Source organism: Gallus gallus, chromosome 4 (assembly GCF_016699485.2).
Source record: "Gallus gallus isolate bGalGal1 chromosome 4, bGalGal1.mat.broiler.GRCg7b, whole genome shotgun sequence".
In the NCBI taxonomy this organism is placed as follows: Eukaryota; Metazoa; Chordata; class Aves; order Galliformes; family Phasianidae; genus Gallus; species Gallus gallus.
Window position 1 is genome coordinate 79,718,064 of NC_052535.1, and position 18,604 is coordinate 79,736,667.

Genomic DNA, 18,604 nt, shown 5'->3' on the forward strand with positions numbered 1-18,604 from the left:
CCTGGGGGAGTTGGGAATCTGGACCTTCTACCATATAAGAGAGACTTCTGTGTTCACATACCACAGAGGCAGCAGATATCAGAAGGCAATCAGGCTAAAGGCATTTGCAAGAACGTTTCTAAACTGCCCATGGTTCAGTAATGGTGATGTAAGGAGAGATGGCATGGCACTAGGGTAGTTCGGGAAGTTGCTTGGTAGAAGATAAACACAAGTTCCTTCTGTTTGTGCGTGGTCTAGTCTCCAAAGGTTTATTAACTGTGATTTAGAATTATAGGAAGAGCTAAGTGACCTGTAAAAGCAAGAACATAAAATGACAGGCATGTTGCCTGCAAGTGACTTCTGGAGATTATGTAATGCATACTCCCAGGATTTATGCATTGGGCAATCTTGCCATCAGCAGCTGTTTGAAATGTGGTGAGGGGTTATTACCATTGTATCTGGGAGGCTAGCTATTTAGGTGATTCATATGCCTGTTTTGGTGTTTTCTTGTTTTAGTACTCTTTCTTTTTCTTGTAATAAAGGGACCTTTATGTCCAGGAGTTGTGAAGGGGGTCTGGTTATGAGTATAAGGCCCCTTATATTAAACAACTTTGGTTGTTTACAGTATTGGTCTGGATTGGATTTGGAGAAATTTTCTTTTTTTTTGGTATGTGTTTGTATTTGATTTGGAAGGGATAATGGCAATATTTGACCAATATGTGCTAGGTGAAGACAGGCTGATTTTTGTCAGTGAGTAAAAGAAATAGAAGTGCATATATAAAGTATTGATGTAGGAAATGTTATGGAAGTGGGAATCAAGCCTGTAGACTCAAAGGGCACTACAGGATTTATTGTGTATTATATATTTATCCCTTAATGTTATTTTGACGATGAATAATAGCTGAGAATTCCCTCTTGCACTATTTCCTAAATACCTTAAATATTTCCCTTCAGATACTGTAAGAAAAACCTAGTAAGAAAATCTACTGTATGAAAAACCTGGTATGGGAGAATCATAGTGCTGGGAAGTGAAGATCTTATTTTTATCTGCAAAACTAGTTCAGCAAAGGTCATGGTAGGAAAGGTTTCCCCACTTGACCCTGTCCATAGGGACTACCTCTTGCAGAGGGAGGCTGTGTGCTCTGTTGCTGCTGCCCATTGAACAACTGACATCTTGCCTGAGATTGCCAACAAAACTATCAATTAGTACTAATTGTGTTGGTTGATTTTGTGAATCTAATTACTTTCTCAAGCCATTTGTATGGCTTTCTTTGGCCTTACTTGTTGATTTAATGTTATCCACAGTCTGGGAGAAGACATTTATGCTTACATTGCATTCGTGCCAAATTAGGTGGTTTAATGCTTATAACTTGCTGAAAACAGATGCTTGTGGCTTAGGAGTATGTGGAAGGAAATAAACACTAACAGCATCTAGGAATAATAATTGCTTGGGTTTTTTTTAATTTTAATTTGTGGACTCTTACACATATATAGTATTTGCAGGTGTTAATAAGCCCATCTGCTCTCTCAGCATTTACCCACCACCTCATGCAAGTAGGTAGTGTAATAAGCCACTGTAGATAGAAGACATATTTGAATGTGTAAATGAGTGTTTTGATGTTTTAATTTCCATTATCTAAGGATATATCTGGGACAGTGTAAAGGCATGTCTGTATTTCTGTGCATGCTGAAATAGGAACCAGGGCAGAGAATTTTCAGGATATAAAGTGATATCTTGGGCTGGGAGGGAAGCAAATCATTGGTCTCCTGTTACTTAATATAGTACAAGATTTGACTTGGTTATTGGTGGGATTACCACTTTGACAGGAGTGTTCAGTTGAGTGCTCTGACATATTGCCACTCACTAACATTCATTTGAGTCTAATCTACCAAGTATAATAATTTTTCAAATAAATGTTTTAAAGCTCCAGGATGTTCCCACACAGTTTGCCTGAAAGAAACCCCAGGTGGTCATCTATTTCCTTCTTCATCCTGCTGTAGGAGAGGAGATTATTTCTAACTCCTTTCAATGATGTATTTTGTACAAAGGTACCCATTGCCCCAGGCCATACTGTGACCTTAGGTACATAATGTTGCAAGTCTAGGAACTCTTCATGGCATTTCAGAAGCAGAATGAAATGTTTCCCACACTTTATTTGGCCATACGGTGTTGGAAAGAAAAATGTGATTTTAATTTAGGAAGTTGTGAACTTTTATGCTCCATATATCAATGTGCTATGTATTCAGAACTTGATATATTTTGGATTTTTTATGGAACCTAGCATAACATTCTCTTTCTGTACTAACTTGGTATAGTAAGTAGCAAAAAGCCTGTTTATTAAGTTGATCTTTGATGAAAGGTATCAGAATTCTAAATATTTATCTGAGCTTTACTTATCCATAATTTAAAAACAAATCAAGAACTTAAAGAAGTTTATTCTTTGAACAGGTTTTCTAGAGGAACTGAAAGTTCCTGTTATATTCATTCTTTTAGAATAGTGATGAATTTAAGATGCAGATTATGAGCATGTGTTCTTACTTTTAAAAGACATGGGCTTGATATTGAGTCATTGCAAGTAGAGGTTCAAGACTGAGGGGACATTTGCAGTATAGGCTTGAGTTCTTCAGAGACCTGTCTCCTTAATTACTACTTCTGAGAACTTTAAAAATTGTGGGTTTGTTCAGGAACTCTTCCATTCTTTAGATTTTTTTGTGAATTTTTTTTTTTTTAGAAATGAGTCAACTGGGGAAAAATTCTTTTTTTTTTTTTGCATTTATGAATACTCCTTTTGTTTATCAGGGCACAAGAGAGTTTCTTTAAGGAAATGTATTGCTGAAATAAAGGAAGAAAACGAAATTCTGTTGGTTGCTGCTTAAGACTTACAGACAAAGAACATTCGGAAAATAATTCCTTTTAAAGCCTCCCTGGAAAATATAAAATATTTTGCTGTTAACTAAACTGCCTTTAAAGAATGCACATGAAAGGCCCATACAATTATTTCATGTGTGTGCATTTGTAGTTCTCTGGAGATTTTTCAGTTCACATCTGCATTTACAAAGTTATCTGGTTCTTTCCTCTCATTCCTTTGAAAGAGCTTCTAATTCCTGTTTAGATGCAGAGAACATACATTGTAATCCAGAATTCCACTACTAGGTCTGTTTATTTTTCATTTATGTTTAATTATAATACTGCATGGAGGTCTTTGATAACTCCATATATTTGTGTTCATTAGGCTTATATTTGGAGCCTATGTCTTAATACAGTTAGTTCTTCCTTGTCAATTAATTTTCTGCTAGATTGCAGTCCATCTGCTCTTTTTTGGGTATAATACTTCCCAGAGATGAGATTTAAAGAAGGAAATGGAGAAAAGCTAGACTCAGGCTTTGCTTTCTGTATGTCTTCTCTTGGGAGGATGAGAACAAATTCTTGGATTTAATGATGCATTTGAAAGTAATGAAAATTTGGATATTAATCATTACTGGTAACCTGTGTTCTGTCCTTAGTAAGTAGCAAATTCTGTTTCATGCTCCCCATTCCCATACAAGAGAGTGCTGTTCCTCAGAACAGCAGGTAGACACCTAGCAACGTATGTTTATAATGCAAATTTTCACTGAGGTAGAGTAATGCATGTTGTGTCACTTTTCATTGAATCCTCACATTCCACTTATCTTGATGTAACATAAATGTCATAAATATGCAAAATGGCTTTAGTACGTGCAGTACTGGATTCCTATCAGTTCTCTTAGTGAAAGTCAGGATTATTTAGAAAGGCCAGTCAGTTGTTTTACTCTACATGTGAATTAAATCAGAAAACAGATTTCAAGAGTGAAGCATAATCAAAGTCACTCTAGAAATAAGCATTGCTAAAATCTTTCTTGACTTACTAGGGAAATATATCATTGTGAATAAATTATATTTGCATGCAAGAATGGAACATGACCTTTGGGATAATCTTTGGGATCAAACAAGACCCCCAGCAGCACTGTCAATCCTTTGCATTCAGAAGTCAGAAACAAGCTTGACCTAATCGATTATGAATTTTTTGTTTGTCCTCAGGCATTTCTGCCCTTAGGATTTGTATTTTAAAGAACAGAAATATTCTCTTACAGTGATTTAAAATAAATAACAAAATAAAACAGCTGTGGTTTTTTATGTGATTATGCATCTCCCTGAAGAGGAAAGAGGTCCCTTGGAAGAAAGAAAACAAAAGTCTAAATCTCATGATGATGCTCAGATATGTAACAAGATTTCACACTGTGTGAAGTAGAAGATGGTTCTCCCAGTTAGACCTGTGGCTTGCACAGGACACTGTCCCTTTCTCTCTATAAAATCCCACACTTGATGTAGTCTAGGCGTGTTGTCCCGTGGTATAGGTATATCCAATTCTAATGGGTTTGGCAGGACTACAGGAGGCAGGGCTATGGGTGAGGAGTAATGGCATTTGGAGTCCAGCTGCAATCCATGCTTCAGGTTCCTTGTATTGCTGCCATCTTCCATGCTGACACCAGTCAGCTCTTCCCTGGTGATGCCTCCTGGTGGAGGGCTGTCCCACTCATAGGGACAGTAAATACACGTTTCAAGCAGCAAGGGCAGCATGTTGATTGTCACTTACCATTTCTGCAGAAGTGTAGTGTAAATACACTTACACTGTGCAAGGAGGTCTAGGTTTTTAGATACTCTGTGGGCATGTGGAGCTTCTTCTGAGTTTGGTTTGGTTCGCACCATAGGACGCAACTGCTTGATTGAATAAGAATTCAGGATCCATGTGTTGCATCAGAAATTAAAAAAAAAAAAAAAAAAAAAGGACTTCTTTTCTGCAGTCAGTACAGGGCACTTAGGAGCAGAGCAAATACCACAGAATCACAGAATGGCCTGGGTTGGAAGGGACCTCAAGGATCATGAATCTCCAATCCCCCTGCCGGGCAGGGCCACCAACCTCCCCATTTACTAGATCAGGTTTCCCAGGGCCTCATGCAACCCAGCCTTGAACACCTACAGGAATGGGGCATCTACAACCTCTCTGGGCAGCCTGTTCCAGCACCTCACCACTCTCCTGGTAAAGAACTTTCCCCTAACATCCAATCTAAATCTTCCCTCTTTCAACTTAAAACCGTTCCCCCTTGTCCTGCTGTTATCTACCCTTTCAAAGAGTTTACTCCCTTCTTGTTTATAGGCTCCCTTCAGGTACTGAAAGGCTGCAATGAGTTCACCCCGCAGCCTTCTCTTCTCCAGGCTGAATAAGCCCAGCTCCCTCAGCCTGTCCTCGTAGGGGAGGTGCTCCAGCCCCCTGATCATCTTTGTGGCCCTTCTCTGGACCCTCTCCAACAGCTCTCTGTCTTTCTCGTACTGGGGGCTCCATACCTGGGCACAGTACTCCAGATGGGACCTCACAAGAGCAGAGTAGAGATGAGTTTGTCTCTTTTTAAACTGCTTTTAACTTGAAATAGCAATATCTAGGCTGATCTGTAGTGAAGTGGACTTGTATAGCATCACAAATGCATACGTTTTTAAACATGCAAGAAACTAGATTGTGAACAAGCAATTGGATTAATGCTGTTGGAATCCCTGTAAGCTAAGTACTGTACAGCTAAGCTTTCACCTAGATAGACTGGGGCTAAATTTGGTTTCTGTCAGTCTGATATTCTGGGTTCAAGGCATTGCAGTTCTCCATGAAAACTGATTAATTTCATAGACATAAAATCCGGAACTCAGCAAGAAGTAAGGGAGAATATTTTTAGATGCATTCCTGTATACAGTACAATATTTTGTTTCTATGTGTTTCTAAACATAGGTAATTCCAAATATTAAAAAATGTAAACAGAATGGGATGTGTTATTTTTTTATACATATTCTTTAGCTGCTATGATTCTTTTAAAACAGCTTTAAAAATAATGCCTTTTTGTATACAAACAGGTTCTTTTCTCTTAACAGGTCAAAACTTAACCTCTGTATTAGAACAACAGGTATGTTAGATAACAAAAATGAAGCCTCTGAAGATTTTAACTTTTCCTTGCTTGGTACTGATTCTAAGCAGTGATATTTGAATATTCTTGCTTCTGCAAACTGGATGGGAAGTGGCAGAAGTGTTAATTCACCAGCAGCACTTCCCAATTGACTTTGAGTGTTTATATTCAAAGTAGTAAGATTTAGTCTGAACTTGTTAGCTATGATTTTGTATTTGTTGTGAATCCTAAGCAGCTCTCCTTCCAAAACTGAAATAAGCTTGCTAAGATGTGAACTGTTATACTAATAAATTAATATTAGATATATATATAAACTACTTCACAAAACTCAAACTGGAATAGACTATTGGCAGTGTCCTTCTAAATCCACTTCTCGTGCAGTCTGAGAATTGTCTGTGTAATTTATACTAAAAGAATATCTGCAATGACTTACATAAATGCCATCATCTTGTTGCTTGTTTTGTATGCAGGAGAGGACGTGAGGAGATGATGGTCTTATTTATTCTAAGATCGTAATCATACATTTTACTTTACTTGTGTACATGGGCAAATGCATGTACCATTCCCATAAAAAGAATAAAACCTTTTTCTAATGTTTCACATGAGTTGGTTTAGTTATTGTTGGTCCTTCAGGTACCTTTCCAAACAAGGGCATTCTACAATTCTATGAATTTCATGAGCAAATTAATTTTTGAGCAAAAATAACATATGTCATAATAGTAGGAAACACAAGTAGATCACGCTAATCATTAGCAATTGCTAATATGTTTGTTTCTCCTTTGTTATGGTGGAATGACTGTCTAATGCATGGGTTGGAATTGGGTACATTGCAAAACCAGAGAGGTTGTATTATCTTATGTAACCTCATGGACAAAAAAAAAAGTATATATGGTTGATTAGAGAAGGCTGGCAATGTTTCATATCTCCCTCTGTAAGAGATGAGGATGGAAGGGTCAGCAGGATCAGCAGGTTCTTGTTTGCACTGGGGGCATTCCTCCTCCTTCTGTGGGCAGCTCTGCAGGCATGACAGAGTCAGCTCCAGTGAAGAAAGTGGTATGCTTTCATTCTCACTTTGTGTGAATTAATAATCCAGAGCATTGCGTTTGAACTGGAGGCATTTTCTCTCAGTGGATCATCCTATGAAAGTAAAGGGTCAGCTTTAATACAGTGTCTCTGTCTTTGGTGCTGAGTTCATTCTGTAGCTCAGTCCTTTTGTTCTCTGTTGTAGATGTTAGAGTGAATTATCTGTCCTGCCAGAGCAGTTTGAAATGAATATACTTCTTTTAGGAAAACTGCAAAATTAAATTAAACTTTAAAGAAACCACAGAATCCCCCTTGAATATTTAACATAAACCTTCACTTTTTTTCTTCTCCTTTCTCTTGGGCTGACATCGGACAGAATCAAAACTGAAGAACGGAAACAAGGGGTAGTATGGCAGCTGTGAGCTAGAAGTTATTTTGGTTAGTGGTGAGTCATGGAAATGGAAAACTTGCAGAAGTTCTACCTTATATCTAAGGGCTCGGAGCCCATAGATATGAGGTGCAGAAAAAAATGCTGATTTGAAAAGGTAATTTGAAAAGTACCTTAAAACATCAAGATGATGCTATAATGAATGTAAGTGAAATGGGAAGCAGTCTTGGACTTTTCAAAAAACATCTGGATGTTCTGGAGTGATTTTTTGTTTTTTTTCAAGTTAAATAAGACTTTAAAAATCTATAGCATATGGGAGCTGCAAATTCCCACCATGTGTTGCTGCTAAGTTTAAGGATGTATGGTTTGTGCAGCAACTTTCATTGTTTTTAAGTGTCCATGTGATTTAGCTTCTTGCTTTGATTATGCTTTCCCTCCCCCAGCAGTGAATGAATGCTTGCCAGCCTTCTGAGGGAGAGGTTGCTGAAGCTGTTGCAGGTGATGTCATGGGGATCTGGAGGTAGAAGTGAATCTGTGATGGAACTGACGCTGAGAGCCTAGAAGTTTCCAGTGTACCTTCCATGCCCAGCCCACTTTCCAGAGATGCTGTCAGCGACACTGAGCTGTGGTGGTGCTAAGTGCTGTAAAATGTCAGAGATGTTGCCTGGAGTCAAATCCTGATGGTGTTGCATTAGATTTGATCATGGGAATATGCATTCTCATAGAAACAGTTCTGATATTAAAAACAATCCTTTTTGCACCACCATTTAACTGGAGGACATACAGACAATTCTCAGTAACAACACAGTTTTATTTGCTTTCAGAAGGTTTTGCTATCTGAATTCATGCTCCTTCCCTGCCTTAATCCATCCTATATATTTTTTTTCTAATGTAGGACTAGATCAAGGCACAGTGGATTTTGCAAGAAATCTTACACTTTTTGGTATCTCAGTAACAAAGCGGATAAGGAAGTCAAATGACTTTTCCTGGCTTACAAACATTTACTGACTGGAAGAAACAGTATGTCGGGTGTATCCAAACATTTACTGGAAGAAGGATAACCGTGGCAGCTACACAATATTTTATAACTGTTCAAAAGATAAAATCATTCTGGTCCTTCTTTGAACCTAAGGAAACAATTTAGTTAAGAAGAAAAGACATTTTCCTAGTGTATGTGAGGAAACCCACGTGCACATTGCACTTATATTTTAATGCAATAATTTCAACAAGTTTAAGAGTAGAGATTGTTCTTGTATTACAGCTTTCCCTGAGCACACGCACACAGTAGAGCCATGTGGCCCAGACAAGGTGTAGCAGGTTCTTTGAGATTCTTATGCCTCACGATGATATTATCCATTTCCCCCCCACAACTATTTCTATCCATGTGTCCCCTTCTAATGTAAAGTTGCTCTGTTTTTTAAGGGTTTGTAAGATTAGTCAGATTGATTTTCAGGTGTGAATACATAGCCATAGCCTAGCTCCTTTCTTTGAAACCTCCTCAGTCTTTGAATCACTGGGGTAACTTTGGAGTTTGATATGTGTTATGCATATCTTGGTGGCTTGGTTAAACTAGTGGAAGGTACACCTGGGTGGTAAAATATTGTCAGTATTTCACAGGGACTATGACTAAGGTCTGTGGAGGTCCAGCTGTGATGAAGACCATTAATAACAGATGATATATAATATCCTAGAGTAAATGTGATAAAGAGCATCTTCCTGTAAGTCAAAGCTTTAGCCTTCCTGTTAAGCACGCAATGAAGGCATTACCTACTCATTGTTTTTACTTGTCTTTGCTGGTGATGATGGTTTGTTAGGCTTAGAAAAAGGCTTTGTTGTTTCTTTTGAAAGCTTCTTTTGTATGTGATGAATAATGTTTTGTTTGGAATTTTCACTGAGCATTTTTAAAACTGTTTTAAAAGATAATAAAGGTTCTAAATAGACTGCACATTCAGGCTGTTAAGTTAAGAGAGATATCACAGAACTGTGCCTAGCCTTGAATAATGAAGGCTGAACAGAGGAGAACAAACTGTACTATTTTTTCATGCTTTTTTTTTGTTTTGTGTGTGTGTGTGTGTGTGTGTTCGTTCTGGGAGACAGAAGTATAATCTTCAGGTTTGAATCTAAGTCATGGATTTGGCTTTGCTGTAAAGCTGATACCCTCACAGACTATTCAGATAGGTTTCTTTAGGGATCTACAGAGGACCTCAGTGGTCAGTTCTGTGCATCAAGGAAACACAAGTCTTCAAGGTCAATCAGGGTTCTAAGAAAGTGATTTTCTGGGCTGTGTACACAGCTCTAATCACTTAAAGCTTAAGTGGTACACAAATACTGTGTTTTTCAAATGTCATTCAAAGTGCTTATTGTGGGGCAGTCCTATCTTTCTGGGCACTGTTGTTTCTCTGTTTATAATTGTTGTTATCTGAGTACAATTATGGTATCCATTAGGGCCGCTCAAAGCATTTTACCTTTGCTTCGTGGTATGTTTTTAACTTGCTGAAACTGGATACGAAAACCACTTAAGCACCAGATTTATTATGAACAAATAATACATAAAATAAGTAGAATACATTACTTTTGAAGCAACCTACGTAGATAGCCACGCAGAAGGGAGAGTTGTTGTTTCTGACCTTGGTAGATGGTGCTGGAAGCCCTAAAATCATATGGGATTTCAGTAAAATGATTTTTTTTAAATGAAAACAGGAGTCATTCTTACTCTTCATGGAGAAAGAAAAGAAATTCCACATTCCAATGACATGTGGAGGAAAAGAGAGACGGACAGGCAGAGGTTTTGGAGTTTGCTTACCTTCTAGTCTTTCTGGCCCTGAAAGTCAAAACTGATCAGTCCACCAAAGCTTGTTAGCTGCAGAGAATGTGTGTGTGGGGAGGGGAAAAGGGGAGGGAATGAAAAAGAAGAAAATATCTATATTCTAGAAGAATGGCATAATTTTCTTTTTAAGACTTCAAGCAATGCAGAGTCCCCTGGTAAAACATTTCAATTTGACTTTCCCAGCTGTGAAAGTAATCAAAAGCTTCTTTCAAGGTTTAACTTGCTAATGAGATCCAGTGACTGGAAGTTAGTTATAGCATTGTCTGCATGATTAATTATTTCCATTCTGGTATGAAATAGCTTTAATGTGTGAAAATACCTGTGCATGGTGATGAAGTTAGTCCTTAACCTTTGTTTTGATGATGTTTCTGAAGACTTTTATTATAAATCACGATTTCTAGGCTTGCATGGCTCTTGTAGCCTTTCTTTGAATGATTTTTGAGTATTTCCACATTTTTTAAATTGTGGACACTGTACTGGTATTCTGTCAGATGTCTCACAAATGCTATTAAAAAAAAGTGAAATAATTTCCACTTGCCTAATTGTTACCTGATTTTTTTTTTCCCCCTCAAGAGTGGCATCAATACTTTACACATATAAATTCTTCTGGGTGCTTATCCTGTGGTTCTCTTTCTTATCCTTATTTCAGCTTCTCTTTTTTGTCTCAATTCCACTGAAGTTCACTGAGTTCACAGATGAGTGGCTGTGAGAGCAGTGACCAAATGATAGCCTTCAGGCATCCAGCTCTAGAATTTTTTTTTTTTTTCCTCCATACTTCTGTAGGAGACTTAAGCTCTTCTCTTAAAACTTTGGTAAGACTCGAAACTAAATTCCTTAAGACAAGTCAAGTACCTGCTAGGTCTCCCATTAGGCACGTAAATCCTCCATTCTTAATTCTCTGTGTGTTACTGTTTGGTTCTGTTAAACAAACTAAACCCTAGTGGCGTTCAAGGCCATGTTGAATGGGGCCCTGGACAACCTGATCGGTGTGGCAGCTCTGCGTGTGACAGGGGTGTTAGAACTAGATAGTCCATAAGGTCCCTTCCCACTTAAGCCATTCTATGGTTCTAGGATTTGATGGAATTTGTCAGATTCTCCTTGTAGCCAGCAGCTCAGAATACTTCTCAGAAACTACATTTTCTTCACTAACCTTTGAGTTGCTCTCTCACTTGATCTTGTATTTTTGATAAAAATAACATTAAATGAAAAATGAATCCCTCATGGCTCCACTAAATGCTGAGTTATTAGTATCAAGAATGTTTTGAGACTTGTGAGTATGCTACAGTTTAATCCAACTGAAGTAGGCTCTGCTAATTCCGAGTGATAATTTTTTAATTGAGATGTCATGTAATACTAAGTCAAATGCCATGGAGAAATCAAGTATAATATCGCATACAATTGCCATTGTCAACCAGACCTGTTATCTCTTTCTGAAAAGACAATAGGTTTGTTTTACAAGACCAACCTTCCATTACACTGACTGACATTAATTAGATTTTTAGCCTATAATTCTTTGTTGATGAAATTCCAAAGGACTCAATTGCTTTTCTGAATGCAGAATAACCATTCTAGAGGTCCGTGGCCGGTCTCTTTTATCCTTATTTAAATACTGGATCTCCTTTGGCAGTCCTTTATTTCTTTGGAATTTCCCCAGTTTTCAAAGGTTTGTTTAAAAATTGATATTAGCAATTCAGGGAAGCTCCTCAGCATGTTGTTTTAACACTCAGGGGTATATGTTATTCAGTCTGCTGATTTGAACATTGTTTAATTTTAGCAGATGTTACCTAATATCCTTCCTTATCGCGTATGGCAAACTTCCTATTCCATCCACAACTTTGCATGAGATAAATGCAACCTCTCGCTTTATTCTGAATTTAGATCAGAAAAAGCCATCTGAGCATTTTTGTGTACTTTACATCACCCTTTACAGTTTTACTGCTTCTCTACTGTGGAACTCCTGCATCTTTTTTTTTTCCACTACTTTCATTATCATTCTCCTGCATTTCTTTGTTCTTATACATCTATACACACTGTCTTTTTTCCTATGTGCTCTCTCTTATGTTTTGATTGCTAACTTCATGTCTGATTTTAAGATATCTTCATGGCCTTTTTTGTGTGCATCTGCGTAATGATGACTTCTTGAGAATTTAGAAGGATACTTGTAAAGACACGTTTTGTTAATTCATACAACTTAAATTGCTTTTGTTGTTTTTTAAGTCTTTACGCCAACAGATACAACAACTTTTGGAAAAAAAGAAATCTATCCTCTACAATTTTCAAATTTCCAGTGGAAAGGTAGAATTGTGGGTTGTTTGTTTTTGGCATAGAAGTTTTTTGCACAAGATAAACACAGTGAAGCTGTGATCAGAGTTATAGTCTGACACTGAGCACAGTTTTTAAGCAATGTTCAAATGCTTCAAAATCTGACGTTTCCTAAAGTATCTTCTATACATTTTCAGATTTAAGCTCTGAGTCCAGCATTTCTTCCTGTTATTAGTATTCTTGCAGATCCTAGTACATCCTTTGCTGCTCTGAGTGTTGTGGTAGAGATGACTTTATTATGAATACAGTTACAATTGTTCTTTATGGTTTGTTTGACCCTTTTTAATCGCTTTCCCTCCCTGATTTCTTGGCTGCTGACAGATGGACTTTGTTTTCTTGCTGTCGCTGAATGCATGAAGACTGAATAACCTTGTAATTCAGCTGCATGTTCAGTCCTAACATCCCTAATAGAAAATTAATTGATCAGCTCATTGATAGGCCATGAACTTTAGTCTAAAGTGCTTATGGGCACCAAAGAGATGGGAGAAAAAAAAAAAAAAAGAAAAAAAGAAAGGAAAGCCTCTTTATTCTAATTAACTCAGTAAAAAAAACCCAAAAAACAACAAAAAAGAACAGCAACAATTTTGGGAAACAATGCCTGCCTCCACGGTGCGGCAGCCTAAAGATACAGTCAAAACAGCTTTGTATCTTATTCCTTGTTTTACTAGAAAGGAGTTTCTGGTTTATCTGAGGAGCTCACTTTGCATCATTTTTTGCTATATTCATATAATATATGAGTCTTTGTTCTTGTATTGTTTCTCACTGCAGCTTTAATTATCAGAACAAATAAGATAGAAGAAGAAATTAAAAATAGAATTCTGGTAGCTTGAAAGTAAAGCATGCTTTAAAACAGTGATCTTCTTGTATCCCCAAGCAGAGAACAATCTCCTTCACTGTTTTATTTCTTGCCTCAATACATGTATTTTCAATGAGGCAGAGTCAAAGTCAGTAGTAAAATTCAGGGCATGAGACGATAGAGTGAAATGGGAAGGAGCTGCAAGAACTGGGACACGTGGTTCTAAAACTCATTGATTTTTATCTGCTGCTTCCTGTGCTGGAGTTGAGAAGAAGCATTCGACCTTGCATCCCACTACATCCCCAGGAGCGACAGAAGGGTCGTTATGACCTATAAGTGTTTAGGAGTCTGAGTTGTACGTGCACTTGTGGATAGCTGGGGAACTTTGTACAGCTTTTTGTGCATCACTGAATACACTGCAGTTGATTCTTTTGGTAAAATCTGATGCAGTAGCAAAGCAGTTATTAAAAACAAATGAAAACAAGGCAAACGCACAAAAAAAACCCAACAAAACACCTGATCTCATCTTTCTTAAGTATATGCTATCACTTGTTGGAAGTGTAAACCTACAAATCTTTGCTGCTCTGATTTTAAAGCTTAATTGTAAGAATAGCCTTTAAGGGATGTAAACGTTTACTTCACTGAGATGTCAACTTTTGAAAAAATCTAATGATTGCAACTATGAATAGCAACTCTTTCATGTTTAGTTAATTATTTCATACCTAAATTAGGCAGTGAGGTAATTAACTAAATAATATTCTTGTTTTCCCCATTCAGATTGCTTCATCAGGTATCAAAATTTGCCATTATTTCCTCTCCATCTGTCAAAATTTCTGCTTTCCTGATGGCTTTTCCAGCCAGGTATTTACAATGTTCTTGTGCATTTTCAGCACAAAAGTTACTCTATATTGCTATTTAAATCTTCAGAGCCATCCAAGTGACTCAAATGTAGAATAAAATTAAATATGGCAGTAATAGCTGACCTGATTATTTAATATTTAGTTTACTTTGGAATTTTTTTTTTCAGTGTGCTGCAGAACTTTCCCTGCACTGCAGTAAATGACAGACTCTTCCTTTGAATTTCAGTACTCCCTGCATTGGATGTGGAGGTTGTGTGCAGCGAGGTTATTCCCCACATACATGGTTGTGCAGGGCAGCAAAGGAAGCCCTGACTTGGCCCTTGGCAGAGTCATTACCTCACTTCTGCATCTTTGTCAGATGTAATTTATAGATCTGATATAAAAGATGTACCTTAGAGGAAAGGGAGATTTTCTTCTGAATATCTTTGATTCCTTCTCTCCTGTATGAAAAGCACAGGGCTACTGCTGTTACTGTTTACAGAATGGCAAAAAACTTATGCAGTCTGTTAACTGTCCTACAGAAATGACTAAAATGGGCTCTCCTGGCTGCCTCAGATATGTCTTTCTACTGGAAAACCAGGAAGACGAATGTGGTGCTGCTTTGACAAGCTTTAATTTATAAAAGAAGATATACTTTTTGAAATAATAATTTTCTACTAAAGCATTTTTTTTTCTAAAGGAAGCATAACTATTTTATATAGCTACACTGCAAATAGACGATAAAATTATTTTTAATATGGGAAGAATATAATCTCTTCAAGGAGTTCATCTCCTTATGATTCTGTGCAGCATGAGCTGTATATTGTTGGTCAGCAAGTTGTGTCAAGTAAGTTACAAGTTTGGTTCAGGATGACTTAGCTCAAATTGCCACAAAGTGAATAGTTCTGGTTCAAGGATCTTATAAGCTTCTCAAGTCTTAATGTTCTGCCTCAAGTCATTTATCTCTTCTGCTTGTGAAGGCCAGGGCAGTTTGTTCTGCAAGAAGAGCAGCTTGAGAATTCTGTTCTCTGTTTATTTTTTAACTTGTTTTCTTGTTTGCTTTTCCTTGTGTCTAGGTTTTTCTCACTTTGGAGCACTCATGGTGCTGCTAACTAAGCAAGTTACATACTCATGGCTTGCATTACATAAGGGTAAAAAAGAACATAAACATCGCAAAGCTGAAACTAAAATTTGAGTATCCAATTCTAATTTGTCTAGAGTTGTATTTACAATAAGATAATTTGTTACTTTGCTCACTGTGTATGAAATGTGTTAGTAGTTACTTTACTATTTCTATGATTCTATGATTTCTATGATTCTATTTGAAGCAACATTCAGGTTAACCTTGGAGATCTGGTATGATGTGATAGAGTCAGTCCTCAGTGTGCATTCAGAAACTGTGAGGCTGTAGATCCCAAGGCCATGCGCACGCTGTGCTGGGCTCCATAGGCACTATGGGGCCTCTGCTATACCCACTACTGGTGTAGGGGAGCCAGAAGCCAGAAGGAGTGCTGGGCAGGCTACTGGTTCTTCTTATTCCTTTAAAAATCTTTTGATGTGAATGGTTGAGACCAAAGAAATGGATTGTGGTTCACTCCAGCTACGTGTAGAGATCAAGCGAGTAAAAGAAAATGTGATTTCCAGGTACCTATGGAAGCTGGGCAAAGGGGAGGAAGGATGGCTGCTGAGCATACTAATGCAAGGGCTGCTCAGAAAGGCCCTTAGTGAGAAACCTGTTTCTAAAACGTTGTTTTCCTGGTGTGTATGTTGGGCTCTTGCATATCTGGGACTTCCTGGAAAAATCTGGCTTTTCTGTTTAAAGTTTCAGTCCTGTTGGAGTTTGCTACTTTGGTCCTTTTGTCTCATATTCCTGCTGAAACGATGGTGCAGGCACAAGCCCATACCCCATGTTCAGAGAATGTGCAGCTCAGAGTGGATGCTCTGTGCAGCTCCAGCTCCAATGCTGGTTGTAGAAACCATTGTCCAAACAGCACCCAAAACATCATGTCCCTATAGAAACTTTACCTAGATTTGTATTAATGAGACATGGAAAATAGGATGTTTTATTTATTTATTTATTTAAGCTATCTGTGCGTGGAGGAGGACTGATTTCTTTTGTCCTTCACTGTAGTAATTAGTATTTTAGATGATTGCTTTCACGTTAAAGTTTTTTGCGGATTTACAGATATTTACTGTTAATGAGTTGAACACCCTCTTCTAACATCTTGTCAGGTATTTTTTTCTGTCAAAAGACTTAGTTTGTTTTCCAAACATTGCATTCTTGATAACTAGCTTTAAACAGGTCATGTACCTCTAGAAACTGGAATTTTTGTAGAATCATAGAATCACAGAATGGCTTGAGTTGAATGCAAGGGATCTCAAAGATGATCCACTTCCAACTCTGCTGCAATGGACAGAGTTACCAACCAACCACTAGATCAAGTACCAGGTCATGTTGCATGGGGCCTCATACAACCTGGCCTTGAATGCCTCCAGGGGTGGGGCACCCGCAACCTCTCAGGGCAGCCTGTGCCAGCACCTCACCAACACCTTTGTGAAGAACTTCTCCTGACACCTAATCAAAGTCTCCCCTCCTTTAGTTTAAAACCATTCCCCCATCTACCTGTATAAAAAGTTGATTTCCCTCCTGCTTTTAAGCTCCCTTTTCAATATTGCAAGGCTGCAATGAAGTCTCCCTGCTGCCTTTTCCAGTCCAAACAAGCCCAGCTCCCTCAGCCTGTCTTCAGGGGAGAGGTTCTCCAGCCCTCTGTTAATCTTCATGGTCCTCCTCTGGATTGGTTCATCATCATTTGTTCATCTTAAATGACTGCGTAACACTGCAGTAATGACATTCCAGTATTGCCACTGAGATCCTTTGGTTAAAAGGGGAAATAAAAATGAAGTGAAAATAGGAGGACAAAAGTTGGGTATTGCCCTTCAATATCTTACAAACAGGAGGGTCTGTATCTGGAAAATTATTGCTTTCCAAGGCCTCCCTCTGATTCAGCTAATCTTCTCAAATTGATGCTGATACTTTTTTTTTTTGTTCAACTCTGGGAATAAAATGTGTTTTAATGATGACTTGTAAATTGCTTCTGGTTTTCTCTCTCTCTTTTTTTTTTCCTGCTTCCTCCCCTTCACATAAAATCTGTTTGCAATGGAAAAAATGGTCATTCTGTTGTACACACCTGGTTTAAAAGAATATAACTGAGTGCAAATGAGTTCACTTTGAGCAAACCTCCTATATTTTTAGTTTCATGCCAACTTATGTGCAGGTCCTCTATCTGGCTGAGGGTCATCCATTAATTTTTTTGATGTTAGGTTTGTGAATTGGAAAGACATGTCTTTTCACTAGATCTTTCATGTACTGTCCCTAATAAAATGTGAATTGGACATAGTTTAAGCACAAATTTGTGCTCAATTGTGTCTGTACTGGGCACAGTTTATAAGAGCACACATTTGTGTGCAAACACTGATCCTAAACTGCATTTCCCATCAATTTTGCTTTTTTTTTTTTTTTTTTTGGAAGACTTTTGTAGTTTTGGAATACTTTAGGTGTCAAAATTAGTCAATGTATAATTCTGTTAATGAAGGAATCAGCATTATTCTTTCAGCAAGTGTCCTATTACTGGCAAATAGATTATAAAAGGACTAAAAATACCATCTCATTTATTCTGTAGTCTGAGTGGTGCTGAGGGATTCTATTTACTGGATTAAGTCTAACAAGACTGATACTGAATTAAGGTAAACGTTGAATGGCAATCTTTGGGTTTTAATGTACAGCCAAGACTGAAAGGGTGTTTTGCATTTCATAGAACTTAACACCACCCACAGTCCAGACGTTCTGCACATTTGACTCTTTCAGATGTAAAACTACTTATTAAGCCAGTGCACAAATGTTCGAATAGTTGGGTGCATCCCTAGGAGTGGAAGATTAAATACTTCTGTGTAGTCTGCACTTTGGGGTGGGCTGGTGCTCAGTGTAGCCTTCCACAAAAATGAAAGTCTGTTTCACATTGCACAGACTTAGCAGCCTTTGGTAGCATCCACTGAAGAAGGCAGAATGGGGGCATGCACCCCTTATTTCCAGTACAGCTGGTACTGCCTATGAGGGGAGCTTGGTATGTGAGGGCACAGATTCCTATGGGTTGGGAACAGATGTTGCTGCATCTAAGTTGTATGACTTGTTTTGTTTCAGTGGTACGTGTGGCTGTCCGCTCTGCTGTGCTATACCTTCTATGGGAAGGCAGTGTGCTATTACAATCAGTTAGAAAATCTAGCCAGATGTTAAGCTGAACAGGAGTCAGATGACAGCCTTAAACAGTTGCTTTTAGATGGAGTTTTTGGCCTGTTATTTACTGTCTTCTTTCCAGCACATAGCACTTAACATCATAACATTTGCATCTCTCAGTGGTTAAGACTTTATACGACACAGTCTTTATGCAGATAATGATACCCGTGGAGAA

General features: G+C 37.9%; 1 protein-coding gene across 1 annotated transcript in view; it reads left to right on the forward strand.

Annotated features, from left to right (window-relative positions):
• SORCS2 (sortilin related VPS10 domain containing receptor 2) overlaps positions 1–18,604 on the forward strand; it is a 534,993-nt gene that overhangs the window by 203,638 nt on the left and 312,751 nt on the right. The gene's annotated exons all lie outside the window — the stretch shown is intronic.